Source organism: Schistocerca nitens, chromosome 7 (assembly GCF_023898315.1).
Source record: "Schistocerca nitens isolate TAMUIC-IGC-003100 chromosome 7, iqSchNite1.1, whole genome shotgun sequence".
In the NCBI taxonomy this organism is placed as follows: Eukaryota; Metazoa; Arthropoda; class Insecta; order Orthoptera; family Acrididae; genus Schistocerca; species Schistocerca nitens.
In genome coordinates, this window is record NC_064620.1 from 106,106,966 (window position 1) to 106,125,107 (window position 18,142).

Genomic DNA, 18,142 nt, shown 5'->3' on the forward strand with positions numbered 1-18,142 from the left:
CAGTTGACGATAACCCTAATGTCAGCGTCAGAGAAGTTGCTGCTGTACAAGGTAACGTTGACCACGTCACTGTATGGAGAGTGCTACGGGAGAACCAGTTGTTTCCGTACCATGTACAGCGTGTGCAGGCACTATCAGCAGCTGATTGGCCTCCACGGGTACTCTTCTGCGAATGGTTCATCCAACAATGTGTCAATCCTCACTTCAGTGCAAATGTTCTCTTTACGGATGAGGCTTCATTCCAACGTGATCAAATTGTAAATTTTCACTATCAACATGTGTGGGCTGACGAGAATCCGCACGCAATTGTGCAATCACGTCATCAACACAGATTTTCTGTGGACGTTTGGGCAGGCATTGTTGGTGATGTCTTGATTGGGCCCCATGTTCTTCCACCTACGCTCAATGTAGCACGTTATCACGATTTCATACGGGATACTCTACCTATGCTGCTAGAACATGTGCCTTTACAAGTACGACACAACACGTGGTTCATGCACGATGGAGCTCCTGCACATTTCAGTCGAAGTGTTCGTACGCTTCTCAACAACAGATTCGGTGACCGATGGATTGGTAGAGGCGGACCAATTCCATGGCCTCCACGCTCTCCTGAACTCAACCCTCTTCACTTTCATTTATGGGGGCATTTGAAAGCTCTTGTCTACGCAACCCCGGTACCAAATGTAGAGACTCTTCGTGCTCGTATTGTGGACGGCTGTGATACAATACGCCATTCTCCAGGGCTGCATCAGCGCATCAGGGATTCCATGCGACGGCGGGTGGATGCATGTATCCTCGCTAACCGAGGACATTTTGAACATTTCCTGTAACAAAGTGTTTGAAGTCACGCTGGTACGTTCTGTTGCTGTGTGTTTCCATTCCATGATTAATGTGATTTGAAGAGAAGTAATAAAATGAGCTCTAACATGGAAAGTAAGCGTTTCCGGACACATGTCCACATAACATATTTTCTTTCTTTGTGTGTGAGGAATGTTTCCTGAAAGTTTGGCCGTACATTTTTGTAACACCCTGTATATTATTAATAGGATTAAGTAGGAATAATTAATATTTGTCATGCTGGAAATAATTGTGGTAGCAGGAAATGTCTGCACGAAAGTATTGTTGACGAGAGAGACCGCAAATTGATATAATTTTAAAAAGGGCGGGAGAGACCGCGTATGAATACATTTTAAGAAAAGAGCGGGAAAGACCGCGCATTGATACATTTTGTAATGGTAGCAGGGATTGTCTGCACCAGAAAGCATTGTTGGCGGGAGAGACCGCACTTTAGCGTTCGTAGGAAGTCGGTAGCAAGCGAGATGTTAAGCGAGTTGGTAGCAGGTCTGAAGCGAGAGGTTGAGAGGAGGAGTGTGCCTGCCAGCCACCAGCTATGATTTACAAGAGATTATAAACAGATGTTCAGAGACATCAACTAACTATTATCATAAGAGAAACTAATATTATTGAATTATTTTCTTTGCGAAACTCAAGACTACTGAAGTTATGTTTGCGCAATGCTAGTTGTAAGATTATTGTAAAAAGTAAGTCCCATTTGAACGTTTGTAAATTCATTTCATTACCAACAGTAAATATTTGAAGTGTTTTCAGAATATAGTTAATTTTTGCCAGCAATGTTGCATTACTGATTATAATCCATCCCAAAAACCATCAACATAAAACTTTGCAAAAATTTTATTGTTGTCAAGAAAAAGTGTAACTATGAATGACGTAACTTCAGTCAAATTAATTAAAGAATAACGTCAGCTTTGCTAATAAAGAATAACGTCAACTTTGGTAATAAATACAGCCACTTATTATGACAGCCCACCAGCAGATAATAGAGTATAGTAAACCAGAGTAAGTATATTCATGTCGCAGTTCGATGTAGCAGTCAGATGGCGATCCAGTAACAGTAAAAAAAAGGTAAGCAACAGTTTTGAGTTATTGCAGATAACGACTGAGGGCCACGACGACGACACATTCTATGTTTCGTCGAAATAAACAGAAAATCACTTTTAATAAGCAGCAATTAAATTTGTATGCGAAGATTGAGAAAGAGAATAAATTTCAAAGGGAAGATTTCATTTATTATTATTAAGCAAGAGATAGAAATCCTAAGGGAAGGTTACGTAGGTTATTGTAAAAGGGAAGGTTATCATTAACAAAAGAGATATAGAGGAGACGGGAAGGTTTCACATGTAACTGTAGTGTTGTCCCAAATAAAAAAAAAAATAAAAAAAAAACATAGCTGAAAAAAACAGTAAGAGGAAGGTGGGACAAATAATAATCAAGATTACAATGAAAAAAGAAATTGTGATGTATGGTGGATCGCGGAATTTGGACACCCCACATACTTTGTGAACAGTTAGTCGGATCAAAAGAAGTTTCCGGTAAACAAAGCAGACAAAAAATTAGTCACGCTGTAACACCATATCTCTAATACTCTACTGATTTATTTTGCTTTTGTTTTATTTAATGTTACATCGTTGAGCTTCTGTAAATGTTGTTTGATTAAATCGATAATACAAAATTGTATATTCCTTTCTTTGTAAAAACCTCGATGTCATGGTCTGATTATATGCAATGTAGTATATCTGTCATTTAAATTCTTTGTCCCAATTGGAGGGAGACAAAAGTTACTGTATATATTTGGATATGTGCAAATGATATGTTTTGTTTAATATGTTTAGTTACTGTTATACACTCCTGGAAATGGAAAAAAGAACACATTGACACCGGTGTGTCAGACCCACCATACTTGCTCCGGACACTGCGAGAGGGCTGTACAAGCAATGATCACACGCACGGCACAGCGGACACACCAGGAACCGCGGTGTTGGCCGTCGAATGGCGCTAGCTGCGCAGCATTTGTGCACCGCCGCCGTCAGTGTCAGCCAGTTTGCCGTGGCATACGGAGCTCCATCGCAGTCTTTAACACTGGTAGCATGCCGCGACAGCGTGGACGTGAACCGTATGTGCAGTTGACGGACTTTGAGCGAGGGCGTATAGTGGGCATGCGGGAGGCCGGGTGGACGTACCGCCGAATTGCTCAACACGTGGGGCGTGAGGTCTCCACAGTACATCGATGTTGTCGCCAGTGGTCGGCGGAAGGTGCACGTGCCCGTCGACCTGGGACCGGACCGCAGCGACGCACGGATGCACGCCAAGACCGTAGGATCCTACGCAGTGCCGTAGGGGACCGCACCGCCACTTCCCAGCAAATTAGGGACACTGTTGCTCCTGGGGTATCGGCGAGGACCATTCGCAACCGTCTCCATGAAGCTGGGCTACGGTCCCGCACACCGTTAGGCCGTCTTCCGCTCACGCCCCAACATCGTGCAGCCCGCCTCCAGTGGTGTCGCGACAGGCGTGAATGGAGGGACGAATGGAGACGTGTCGTCTTCAGCGATGAGAGTCGCTTCTGCCTTGGTGCCAATGATGGTCGTATGCGTGTTTGGCGCCGTGCAGGTGAGCGCCACAATCAGGACTGCATACGACCGAGGCACACAGGGCCAACACCCGGCATCATGGTGTGGGGAGCGATCTCCTACACTGGCCGTACACCACTGGTGATCGTCGAGGGGACACTGAATAGTGCACGGTACATCCAAACCGTCATCGAACCCATCGTTCTACCATTCCTAGACCGGCAAGGGAACTTGCTGTTCCAACAGCACAATGCACGTCCGCATGTATCCCGTGCCACCCAACGTGCTCTAGAAGGTGTAAGTCAACTACCCTGGCCAGCAAGATCTCCGGATCTGTCCCCCATTGAGCATGTTTGGGACTGGATGAAGCGTCGTCTCACGCGGTCTGCACGTCCAGCACGAACGCTGGTCCAACTGAGGCGCCAGGTGGAAATGGCATGGCAAGCCGTTCCACAGGACTACATCCAGCATCTCTACGATCGTCTCCATGGGAGAATAGCAGCCTGCATTGCTGCGAAAGGTGGATATACACTGTACTAGTGCCGACATTGTGCATGCTCTGTTGCCTGTGTCTATGTGCCTGTGGTTCTGTCAGTGTGATCATGTGATGTATCTGACCCCAGGAATGTGTCAATAAAGTTTCCCCTTCCTGGGACAATGAATTCACGGTGTTCTTATTCCAATTTCCAGGAGTGTATAAACTGCTGACCTTCACTTAGGATTCATAATTAGTTTGTATGAAAAAGGTGTAGTGGTTCCCCTCCGGGACGGATCTGTGTAGCGCGCGCAAATTGTGGTTGGCCTAGGTAGAAAAGGTGGAACCAAGAGCCAGTCGGGGATGAGCTACCAAACTGTGCACTGCCCAAGTAAAAGTTGTATATTGTGCTGGTTCCGAGAGAGGCTTTTCCCTGCCGCTTTCCAATGCCTCGGATGGATGGATGGATAAATAGCTGGAACTATTCTGGAATTGGTATCTATCATCGCCACCAAGAAGGGACAGAGTCCAGCAATTCTGCCTGCAAATCCACCTACCAATTTGCAGGTGCCACCACATTGCGCAATCATTATAATGGAGCACTATAGTAATGTACAGTGAAGGATCAGCTCATTGGATGTTTTAGTGTGCAAAAATATAAGGTAACTTATAACTGAATTCATGTACCTACCTTGATTTTTTCCCTATTACAACACCTCTCAGGTTCCTCTCCATTTGAACTATGATTACCGAGTGTCCTAGTTTGTGGAAAAAAATGAAAGCCTCAAAGCCAAATATTTAATCAAATAATGTTGCTTGATCTTTGGTAAGAAGAGAGTATTCAGATTTACTGTGGATTTAGTGAAATTGTGGGAGGTAGTAAATGTAGTCTTGTGAAAGCCTCCCAGTGATGGAAATAGTCCAATTTAAAGCTTTTTTTGGAGTTTCAAAGTCACCTATTTAATCATTTACTTGAAAGTAGAAGACGGTGGTGATAAAGACAATTTGCTGTTTCTTTTAAAAATTAAAATTCTTAAAACTGTGGCTTATAAAGTTTTGCTTAGTTAATGACCATAGTGCTGTCTGTAGTAAATTTTAAAAGGTGAGTCAGTTTCTTGTAAATTTGTCAACATTGTGTCTCACTGCAGTAAAAGACGTGAATTGCAGTTGTGGAAAGTTGGATGCTTGCTAAGCACTTGTTTCTTTTGGGTATTGAAAGTGCATATTAATAGTGTAATAAGATCCACAGGTTATCCTTTACCACTATTTATGAAAACAATAATTTCTTTATTCAAAAGACAGTGAGAAGTAACCTGTTACTGAATTCCATTTAACTTTCATTCTAAATAGAATAGAATTTAGTTGAGAGATATTTAACCTGTGACCAGTTCATAATTTTGCATTGAACTACATTTATAATTTTATGTCAGCTAGGAAAATATTTGAACAATAATACCGAACCTATGTCCAATAAATGATTCTGCAGTGAATATTAATAGTAATGTTATAAAGACCATTCAGTATGAATAAGCCCTGAAAGTAATAGTGTGTTTCGTTATCTCTTATATTTATGCAAATAGTTTGTTCTGCTCTGTTAGCTTCCAATCTTAACCGTGAACATATGCAGGTGTCAGAGTTCGTTGCACTCTCGTGTGGCAAAATATAGGTTGTGTTCGCCCGTTAAGGTTACTCATACTTAATTTCTTGAACAAGAATGTCAATCATCCTCTTGCCTAATTAGGCTGGCGACCGTTTTCCTTGTTCTTTGAACAGTGTAGATAGGTAAAATATTATTTGTACTGTTCAAATATTTACGTAATTCTGACTCTCATTTCCGATAAGCCACCCACGTTAGGTACAACACGGTCAACATAACAAAATTCCTCTCAGAGGGTAACACTGCTCTGTTGATTTATACCATAATTGCTTTAACTAGATAGTTTTATTTTACGACCTGCCTCCTACTTTAAGGTTATGGTATAGCGGTAGCATACAGCAGTGTTATAACGCCCAGAAGACATAATTTTAATACCGCGTAACACCGTCCCTAGCCTCGATACGGCCTCAATTTCGGGAGGAATAGAGTCCACAAGTTTCTTCGGGTATGCTATATCCAACTGCACCCTCTCATTGATGGTGATGGTGAGGGCTGTCAAATTGCGAAGATGATGACTGCCACGTTTCACCTACCTTGGCAAATAGTCTCAGAAATGTTCTGTGGAATTAAGATCGAGTAAATTAACAGAGCAATCGAACTGTGATACGGGCCTAACGTTCATCAAATCAGGAACATAGTGTGCAGCCCCTTAAATACGACCAATCGGTCCCGACCGCCCGCTGGGTCATCCATCGGGCAATGGCATCATGTGGCAGCGGTATGGAAGGCGGCACGGCGGCACACCGCACACCCGCCTTTGTCGGGTGCTGCTGCATTCGGTCAAGTTGTTCTTCAACTGTCATCACAAGGCTGTGCACCGTGTTCCAGTGCTTGCACCAAGGCAGTATCGGGAATCGAACCTAGATCCTCCACATGGTAGGCAGCTACACTGCCCATGAGCTACGGATGTGGATTGACTGGGTGTTAGGCAGACCACGATACTCTTATACATATATCCATACATACACTACCGGCAATTAAAATTGTTACACCAAGAAGAAATTCAGATGATAAACGGGTATTCATTGGACAAATATTTTATACTAGAACTGACATGTGATTACATTTTCACGCAATTTGGGTGTATAGATCCTGAGAAATCAGTACCCAGAACAACCACCTCTGGCCGTAATAACGGCCTTGATACGCCTAGGCATTGAGTCAAACAGAGCTTGGATGGCGTGTACAGGTACAGCTGCCCATGCAGCTTCAACACGATACCACAGTTCATCAAGAGTAGCGACTGGCGTATTGTGACGAGCCAGTTGCTCGGCCACCATTGACCAGACGTTTTCAATTGGTGAGAGATCTGGAGAATGTGCTGGCCAGGGCAGCAGTCGAACATTTTCTGTATCCAGAAAGGCCCGTACAGGACCTGCAACATGCGGTCGTGCATTATTCTGCTCAAATGTAGGGTTCTGCAGGGATCGAATGAAGGGTAGAGCCACGGGTCGTAACACATCCGAAATTTAACGTCCACTGTTCAAAGTGCCGTCAGTGCGAACAAGAGGTGACCGAGACGTGTAACCAATGCCACCCCATACCATCTCGGCGGGTGATACGGCAGTATGGCGATGACGAATACACGCTTCCAATGTGGGTTCACCGCGATGTCGCCAAACACGGATGCGACCATCATGATCCTGTAAACAGAACCAGTATTCATCCGAAAAAATGACGTTTTGCCATTCGTGCACCCAGGTTCGTCGTCGAGTACACCATCGCAGGCACACCTGTCTGTGATGCAGCGTCAAGGGTAACCCCAGCCATGGTCTTCGAGCTGATAGTCCATGCTGCTGCAAACGTCGTCGAACTGTTCGTGCAGATGGTTGTTGTCTTGCAAACGACCCCATCTGTTGACTCAGGGATCGAGACGTGGCTGCACGATCCGTTACAGCCATACGGATAAGATGCCTGTCATCTCGACCGCTAGTGATAGGAGGCCGTTGGGATCCAGCATGGCGTTCCGTATTACCCTCCTGAACCCGCCGATTCCATATTCTGCTAACGGTCATTGGATCTCGACCAACGCGAGCAGCAATGCCACGATACGATAAACCGTAATCGCGATAGGCTACAATCCGACCTTTATCAAAGTCGGAAACGTGATGGTACGCATTTCTCCTCCTTACAGGAGGCATCACAACAACGTTTCACCAGGCACCGCCGGTCAACTGCTGTTTGTGTATGAGAAATGGGTTGGAAACTTTCCTCATGTCAGCACGGTGTCGATTAAATTTCGCGTCTGTAGCACGTCATCTTCGTGGTGTAGCAATTTTAATGGCCAGTAGTGTATTACCAAAGTGTGTGGACTGGGTGTGCTTGCCTGTGTGTTAGTGTCCTCATCTCCTAGACCGCAGGGCCGATTTTAACCAAACTATGGGCACTGTCAGGAGACAATGGCTGTGGGGGTAAGAACCATCAATATATCAGAGGAGTTGGGGTGGGAGTGAAAAAAGAAAGAGTAGTCCACGACACGTGAATGCGCAGACTTTATTCATTAAGTACTGGAGAAAGAGAGCACTTAGCGACTAGCAACAAACTTTCGACGTAAATTCAAATCTTTAAGAATTTTTTTCTCGCAGGAAAACTCTACAAAAGGATGAAAGGGAAAATACAGGGTGCGTCAAAAAAATGTATACACACTTTGAACTGTCATAGACATTTTATTTTCCGTTCTACAAGGTTAAATATCTGTGAGAAAGTAATGTTATGTTTCTTAAACAGGTGCCAGCAATGGCAAGGAAGTAACTGCAACATGGCGGACGTGCGTTTGACCTTTGAAGCGCGGAAGCAGATAATTAAGTGGTACTGGAAGTTTGAGAATGTAGCTGCGGTTCGAAGACAGTGGAGAAGTGAGTACGGTACAGAACCACCTTCAAGGTTAACAATTACACGTCTACGAGACAAATTCGAAATTCATGGAACAGTGTGTGATGTGCATAAAGGTCGATCAGGGCGACTCGTACAGCTACAAGTGATGATTCCACAACTGCGGTCTTGGAACTGTTTCAGCGTTCGCCTCAAAAATCTTCTAGGCAAACGGCACGTGAGAGTAATTTTGCTAGTAGTGTGCTACGCATTCTGAAGAAAGGAAAGTTTCGTGTGTACATTCCAAGGCTGGTGCAACAGCTAAGTGACGGCGATCCAGATCGAAGGTTAGAATTTGGGAATAGGTTCAGGGGATGATGTGACGTGAACCGGGATTTATAGGTAGCATAATTTGGTCGGATGAAGCCCAATTCAAACTCAGTGGAACTGTCAATAGGCACAATTCTGTGTACTGGGCTGAAGATAATCCTCACATTACAGTTGAAAAGGCTGTGAATTTGCCTGGTGTAAATGTGTGGTGTGGTTTGTCTGCAAGGGGACTCATTGGGCCTTTCCGCTTTGAAGGTACTGTTACTGGAGAAACGTACCTAACAATGCTTGCTGATTCCATATTCCCTACCATTCGTGCATTATACGGTAATGATGAGTTATATTTCCAACAAGATGGCGCCCCGCCGCGCTATCATAGGGACATACGAGCATACCTGGATCACAATGTGCCAGGCCAGTGAATAGGACGCAAGGGACCAATCGAGTTTCCTGCACGCTCTCCAGACCTCACGCCGCTGGATTTCTTCTTATGGGGCACAGTAAAAGATGAGGTGTACAAATGTAAACCACGTAACCTGGACACACTTTGGAATGAAATTCAGGCGGTGTGCGCAGAAATCTCATTGGACACTTTGGTACGATGTACAGAATCAGTGGTGACTCGTACTCAGAAATGTATTGATGCTGAAGGCCACCAGTTTGAACATAAATCCCATTTGCAAAGCACATTTATTTTTACAATTGGACTTTAAGCTTTCCATTTCGAGAAATTTAACATTGTAGAACGGGAAATAAATTTTCTATGATGCTTCAAAGTGTGTATACATTTTTTTGACGCACCCTATATTTATCACTTACTTTTTTTCCGCTGTTCATGCACTGCGTGAGGCATGACACTATAATTTATTACTTCTTTACTGCAACCTGTATTCGCGACAATAAGCACATATACCACGGAATGTAAATGCAAAATTATATCATTGTATGACACATAGTTCTCGAGATATGGCGTCGTAGACAACAAGGTGCTCGAAAAACTGCCGCATCCTGCACGACGTTAAAATACATTGCTCCTTTGCTACTAACTCTATTCGCAATAAATTTCGCAGACAGTATCCACATATGGCGCTGAACGTACTTATAATATTATAGATCAGGAGATATGACGTCATAAATAATGAGATGCGAGAAAAACTATCGCGTCGCGCATATTTATACTTCGTTGCTGCTATCTCCATTGTAACACATTTTGCAGACAGCACGCAGCAGATACCTTGAACTGGAACGTCAATCTGGGCTGCATGTTTCCGGTGGCAAGAATTCGAAGTGCCACGTTTGTGCGCCCTAAAACCACAAAAAAAAGCTAACCTTGTCGCCACTGGTATAGTGTATTTTGTCTTTTGCTTCGCGGCCAGTGGTCCAGCAGCATGAAGGATTACTCCGAAATCATGAGTACAGTTTTCAAACAGAATAGTCCATCCCATTATTGCCGCTTTCACCACACTCACAAATTCATTACCCAAAACCTTGTTTTCCCTGATCGTGTCCTCAAGATTCGATTATCTCAAGACTTCACCATCTTCGATGCTGAATTACATGTCATGAGGGCTCTGGAATAGATGAGATGTATTGTATCTACTAAATTCCTCGTCTAATCCAACTGCCAGAGTGCTCTTTACTTTGTACAACACTTTTACGCAGCAGATTAAGTAGTCCAGGATATCTAGGACGTCCTCCTCTACCAACGCTAGGGAAGGAGGTGACTTTCTGTCGGATTCCAGGGCGTATGGGTATTAAGGGAAACGGAATGGCGGATGTGGCAGCCAAGAAGGTGTATCGCGACAGATAGGTCAGTATATCATGCCCCTGCATGCTATCACCTCACTGTTGAGGTACAGAGTAGTGCGTAATGGGAAACAGAATGGTGGGAAGTGCCAGACAATAAGCTGCGCCTAGCAAAGTCAACAGCGCCGCCGTGGCGTACCTCCTTCCAGTCATGCAGGCGGGATGAGGTCCTTGTCACTCGCCTTTGCATAGGACACAGCCCTACGGCGCATGGCTTCTTGCTGCAGCGAGAGGACCCTCTGATATGTGGTGCTTGTGTCGTACAGGTCACGGTGCACCACATTTTAGTAGACTAAGTTGTATAATCAAATCAGAGGGAGGCAGCTCATTTGGCGACAGATTTGCCCACCATTTTAACTGACACTGACACGAATGTGGTACGACTTTTAAACTTTTGTGAAATACGAGGGTTGTCCAGAAAGTAAGTTTCGATCGGTCGCGAAATGGAAACCACTGGGAAAATCCGGTAAAGCTTTGCACAGATGTGTTGGGCAGTGTCTCCAGTATGCCCGTCGATCGTGTCGCGTCTCTCTTTTCAGTTTTGAGTGAACAGTGAGCACGTAAAGATGCGTAGGAAACAGCGTCTCCCGCCAAGTATGAGGGCCTGGTTAGAGATTTCGCCTGTGTCATGCAGCCCACATAACACAACTGTCGAGCAGTTTCTTCTTCACGCCAATTCTAGGCCGCACACTGCAGGGGCAATGCAGATGCTCCTGCAGCGTTTCCGATGAGAAGTGTTTGATCACCCACAAAAATGGTTCAAATGGCTCTGAGCACTATGCGACGTAACTTCTGAGGTCATCAGTCGCCTAAAACTTAGAACTAATTAAACCTAACTAACCTAAGGACATCACACACATCCATGCCAGAGGCAGGATTCGAACCTGCGACCGTATCGGTCGCTCGGCTCCAGACTGTAGCGCCTACAACCGCACGGCGATCACCCACAATATAGTCCGTAATTGTCTCCCCCTGAGTGTCATATCTGCGCACAAGAACCGCTAGCTATGAAGACAAATTTTTTCCACACACAATGAGCTGCAGACCAGTGCAGATAACTGGCCGAAAGCACAGTTTTCTATGACGAGGATATTGGAAAGTTGATACAACACTACGACAAAACTCGAAATTGGAGCGGCGACTATGTAGAGAATTAACTGTTTGCAAATAAAACGTTTTTGGTTTTCACTGTGGTTTCCATTTCGCGACCGATTGGAAATTACTTTCTGGACAACCCTCGTATCCGAATTATTTCCTAAAATTTTAGGGCGACGTTTTTTATCTGTTATCAGGGTGGCTGATCCAAGTCCTCTGTAAGTTATAAGCCAGTCAAATTTCCCTCTGTAACTACTTTAGCTATCCTCTTAACTAAAAATGGCTCTGAGCACTATTGGACTTAACATCTGTGGTCATCAGTCCCCTAGAACTTAGAACTCCTTAAACCTAACTAACCTAACGACATCACACACATCCATGTCCGAGGCAGGATTCGAACCTGCGACCGTAGCGGTCACGCGGTTCCAGACTGAAGCGCCTAGAACCGCACGGCCACACCGGCCGGCTCCTCTTAACTCATTTCTGTTATAGTTGCCATCTGCTCATTTTAAAACTGCCTTCATATGTGTGAGATAACGTGAATGTGGGGATGATCGTGAGGTTGGGAGTAAGAGAGTATTTGCGTAAGGCTTACTCTTCCTAGTATTACGACGCTTCACACACAGACGTTCTTATTAATATTCCTAAGGACGCTGATAACCTGGCCGTTGAGCGCCCGTAAACCACAAACACGCACACATTCTTTCCTCAATTTCATGTTTGGCTTAAAATATACCGGCTGCGGCGACGGTTGCTTCTAGGGAAGCGGTTATTTTGATCATTGGAACAGTGTGAGATGTAAATGAAATGACGCATACCCACATGTCGAGAAAGAGGCGTACACCTACACACAACCCTCTTCTGGCGTGTGGGGCAAACACGGACGCACGGCAACTAGAAGCAAGGCACACAGGTGTAAACGCAACTTTATGCAATCTGCGACAGAGCTCCGAAGGCGTAGACGGTCTTGGTTCAGTCCTACGCTGTTAAGAATGGGTTATACAGACCAACTGGAGGGAAGTTTTAGTTTTTTCTCGTTGATCTAATCGAATTTTGGGGAAGGGATACACTCATACACACGACTCCGAAAGTATTGTTTCCAAATCACGTTTGGTTGAGCTTTAATTTGTCAGTTGACTTTAAAAATTCGAAGGCATGACAATGAGGCAAGAAATACGTTAACACGATACGATGTGAAGCTTTGTAAGCGAACGAAGTGCGGTAGATGGCATCAAAGACGGAAAAGCGTTCTTTAGAGGTTATTCTTTTTGTCTCCAGTTTGAGGAATATTAATCAACGTTTTTATTTTTGCTAGCTGGTATCCAACAGGATTCCCTCATTCTTGTTTCTTTTCCAATTTCAGTTTTTAATTTTCATTGTCCACCTAACATTACAGTAAATTTCTTTTGCGGATCATTTCTAGCTTTGTTTCCTAACTCGTTCAGCAAGCTGGATTTAATCTTACATAGGTGCTATGTGGTAAGAAACTCGTACAAGGTTCCGTTTATCTTCTTCTTATTCCTCAGGGTCTGTCTCACAATGTAGCCGGGTCTGGTCTTTTGGCTTCCTGTCTCTACTTGGCGCCATTTTGTGGCGGCCCACTATCTTCGGGTCTATATGGAGACTTGACCTCCCAGTACGTCGTTTATCATCGACTTTCAACGAAAAGCCACGTTTAGCTGTTGTTTCTTGATTTACCCGAAGTACACAGTTTGATCAAAAGCATCCGGACATCCCTGTGTAACGTGTAACTGATCACTAGACGTCACGAGTGGTGTCAGTATAAAGCGAGATGGGGAGTATTGTGTTGTCAGTAGAGGAGCAGTAATAATAGAACGGGTCGGGCAGGACAGCTCAATGGCTTCAAATGTGGACTGGTCACTGAATGTAACTAAAGTCAGGGACATTTTAGCAGTTCTAAAGTTGCCCATGTCGACTCTTTGTGATGTTATTGTGAAGTGTAAACGCGAAGGACCACAGATAACACCTATTTTCGACGTATTTTGTATCTGTATCGATATTTCTATGTCAGTCTCTAGTGCTGTTTATGTAGAATGTTGTATCTTCCATGGGAACTCTTTAACTATGTAAACATATTTCTGTTATGTGAACTTTTCAACGATGCTATTTAAACTGTACTCGTGGATGTAATTGATTGTTATATAATATCAAGACTAGGCAAACCTCATGTACTGAAGGGCATGGACAGTCAAACATTGGTGCCTGATGTAGGAAATCTCATGAAACCAACATAAGAAATCACACATTAATTCCAGAGTGCTACCAGCACTCCAGCTAGTACAATGACTGCGCGTAGGGAGTCGAAAAGAATTGGCTACAATGGCCGAGAAGATATTCATAAGCTGCCGAGAATTCTTCCGGGTTGTATGGCTGGGGTCCATGGAACTCTTCTATCCCTGACGTTTCGTCCAAAGCCACGTCGGATATCTTCGGAGGTGCTCCTGGTTGTGCTGCCGGCAGCACTGTGTTCTCGGTGGTGAGCGGTAATGCCTGAAACGTGATAATCTCGGCAAACTCTTGACACTATGGCGCTCAGAATATCGAATTCCCTAACGATTTCTGAAATTGCACGTCCTGTGCTCCAACTACCGTTCCGCATTCGAAATCTGTTAATTCTCGTCGTGAGGGAACAATCACGCCGGAAACTTTTTAACAATTAGTAGAGTGCAAAGGACAGCTGCACCAACGGACTTCCATTTTATGCCTTGTGCCCGCGATACTACCGCCATCTTTATATGTGCGTATCGCTATCCGATGACTTAAGTCACCTCAGTGCAAAGGCGAAAGGTGTAGACACCCGTTTTAATTCATGTCAGCTAATAGGTGTCTGTTTAAGGGAGTTTGGCATAGCAGAGAAACTCATCAATCTGATAAAGATCTGTTTGAACGAAACACGTGCAAAGGTGAAGATGGGAAATCGCGTAACTGAGGAGTTTGAAATTGTGACAGGACTCAGGCAAGGAGATGGGTTGTCCCCTATCCTGTTGAACTTTTCCCTCGAGAAGATCGTACGCGAGACATTCCAAGAGAACGAAGGGATTGAAATCGAAGGAAAGAGAAAAAAATGGTTCAAATGGCTCTGAGTACTATGGGACTTAACATCTTAGGCCATCAGTCCCCTAGAACTTAGAACTACTTAAACCTAACTAACCTAAGGACATCACACACATCCATGGCCGAGGCAGGATTCGAGCCTGCGACCGTAGCAGTCTCACGGTTCCGGACTGAAGCGCCTAGAACCGCACGGCCACCGCGGCCGGCTGAAGGAAAGAGACTGGCGTACTTAGCCTATGCAGACGACATCTGTTTACTCTCTAGGTCGGAAAAGTAGTTGGAGCAAATGACCAAAGCACTAAAGGAGGCTGCCAGCAAATTTGGGCTAAACACAAACGAAGCCAAGACACAGTACCTCGTTATGACGCGTGGTCATTGTCAGACTGCTGGTCATCTACAATCACTGCAGGTTGGGGACCATTCCTACAAGAGAGTACAAGAATTAAAATACCTAGGGGCACTTTTCACTGAGAACTCGTCATGTGAAGCAGAGGTCAATGCCAGAATACAGGCAGGAAACCGATCTTACCACAGTCTAGCACAACTGCTTCGGTCCAAATATCTCTCCAGACAGTTCAAGATTCGACTGTACAAAACCCTGATCCAGCCTGTGCTTCTATATGGCTGTGAGACATGGAGTATCCGGAAACAGGACTTCCATAAGCTCCTTGTTTTTGAGAGAAAAGTGCTTCGGAAGATCTTCGGTCCGGTTCTGGATGCAGATACAGGGAAATGGAGGATCAGATACAACCAAGAGCTTGAGGAACTATACCAGCAGCCCAACATAGCAGGAACTGTCAAAGCCAAACGAACGCAGTGGGCCGGCCATGTGGCCCGGATGGAGGCTCACAGATGGCCTCGGAAGCTCCTGGATTTCACACCTACAGGAAAGAGACCGCCAGGGAGACCCAAGAAGCGTTGGAGGGATGGACTCCATGAAGATTTAAACCAAGTGTCAATAGATGTGGACGAATGGCGGATAGCAGCAATGGACAGAATACAGTGGAGGAGGAAACTTGTAGATGCGTGCGGTCCACTGGGCCTGATCACGTAGTAGTAGTAATAGGTGTCTGAATAATTTTTATAAGATGGTGTTCGGAGGGTATCTAGCTAACGTTGTGCTGGTCTCTCAGTAGATAATTGGCTTTCAACGAAAACTAGCGTTTTGCTATGGTTTCTTGATCTGCTCAAAGTGTGCGTTCATGAGATTGTAGACAGCTACGCGCACCTACATACGTGTCTCTTGTCATGTATGAGAAAAATACAGGGTACAATCTCGTTAATGTGATTGCCTCCCACGTTCGATGTCACGTGCGATAAACACTTACAGATGGCAGTTGGCAGCACGGGTACAGTGCATCTGTTGTAATACGGAAACGGAAGGACTTACCTGCAGTCCAAATGGACATGATCATTGGCTTTCGGGTTAAGAGTCGAAGCATTTATGAAGCGGCTAAATCTGTAAACCGTTCGCGCGCCACCGTGGTTAAACTATACCATTCGTGGCAAAATGGCGCTATCAGAAACCATCGTCGAGACTACTATGGTGCACCAAGGGTCATACATGACAGGATAAAGATCGGCTGCAGAGATGTGAATGGGCGAGTAGAAGTGCAACTGTTGAGCATATGATGGCCGACATGAACCAAGGGGATACCAAGATGTCTCCCCAACGACCGTTCAGCTATCATTGCTGCGTATGGGGCTCTGCAATAGGCGGCTGGTTCATACACCCAAGCTGACTGCTGATCACCTGTGACGAAGACTGGAATTTTCACACCAGAATCACGTTTAATGCTCCGTCAGCGTGAAACGTTTGAAAGCAAACAACCTGCGACAATCGTCGGAAGGGTCCAGGCCGGACGAGAGCATTATGGTCTGGGGAATGTTTTCGTGGTATTCTCTGGGTGATCTCGTCATTCTGAAAGGCAAAAAGGATCAACACGTACGCATCTATCCTTGGGGACCATGTTCAACCCTACAAGCAGTTTGATTTTCCTCAGCACGATGGTGTCTGCCAGCAGGGCAATGTGTCAAACAGCTCGCAGTGTCTGTGCGTGGTTCGAAGAGAACCAGGACGAGCTTACTGTGGTCTCCTGGCCTCCAAAGTCCCCGGATTTAAATCCTCTCTAGGATCGGTGGGACCACCTCGATCAGGTTGTTTGTGTCGTGGGTTCTAAACCGAGAAAGCTAGTGCAGCTGATCGCGGTAGTGGAGTGACATGGCCCCACATCCCTGTCTGTACCTTCCAGAACCTCATTGTCTTGATTCCTGCTCGTCTCGTGGCGGTCCGCTTTGCAAAAGGTGGTTATTCAGGCTTTTGACAGGTGGTCATGAAACGCCCACTAAACCCGCTGGGCAGAACATGTGATTAGGATTGTGGAAAGGGCCAAATAAGGTGTTGGTCAGGTTCACTCAACATTGTAATTTATTGTAATTTAATAATACGTTTAAACCAAAACGGCACATAGCCGGACCTTTAGAACTAAGAGTTTCCAAAAAGGCAATTATTTGACGGCTGGAGGCCTCCAAACAAGAAATCTTAAAGCAACAAGATAAATCTCAAGTGGCAAAAACATGCAGTTAACATTTCAAATAAAATAATTTATATATATATATATATATATATATATATATATATATATATATATATATATATATATATATATATATAGTGAGGCTGAGACCCTCAGGCAAGGGTGAATAGACAAACATAAACAAGATGCAATACAAACGGCTGAAGGCCCGTAATAAAGCTTTCAAAATTTTAAAACAAATTACTATGACCTTTCAAAGGCAGAAGGCCGCAATTTTTTTTTTGATAAGGATTTAAGTGGCTGAAGGCCCATGAGAACACAAACACAAAAGTTACGAACGTGATTATCCACAATGAAATATGTATTATCTGTCAAAACTACACACCATGTTGGACAGCGACAACCGGTGGGGAAAGGATGCTGCCTGAAATTATGTTAGTGGCTAGGACAGGTAACCGGAACACTAACGGCCAAAAGACAGAAAATTCCGCTGGTAGACTTGAATTTGAAATATGTTGATATAGATAACTTCATCCAAAAGGAACACTGCCTGAATTTATGTCAGTGGCCACGGCAGGTAACCAAAACACTAACGGCCACAAGGCAGAAAATTCCACTGGTGCACTTGAATTGTAGTCAAGCAATATAGTTAACCGCACCGCATGGCGGCTAAATTTCAGCAGTAGAAACACTCGGTGTTGCTCACAGAAAACCTTCCCAACAGCGAACAACCGAAACGAACCACACAACATGGATGGACGTGGCTTGCGTAGTTGAACCACTACTCAACTTTGACGTCCTGGGTGCGTAACCACGAAGTTCGTAGCGATCGGACACCTCCACTCACGCTCCAACACCGTGCAGGGACCGCCAGTGGACCCAGCCTACTGCACCGCAGAAACCGACCGACTCCCCTCAGAATCCGGAC

General features: G+C 44.8%; 1 protein-coding gene across 1 annotated transcript in view; it reads right to left on the reverse strand.

The window, feature by feature from the left end:
- LOC126195301 (inactive dipeptidyl peptidase 10-like) overlaps positions 1–18,142 on the reverse strand; it is a 358,542-nt gene that overhangs the window by 143,884 nt on the left and 196,516 nt on the right. The gene's annotated exons all lie outside the window — the stretch shown is intronic.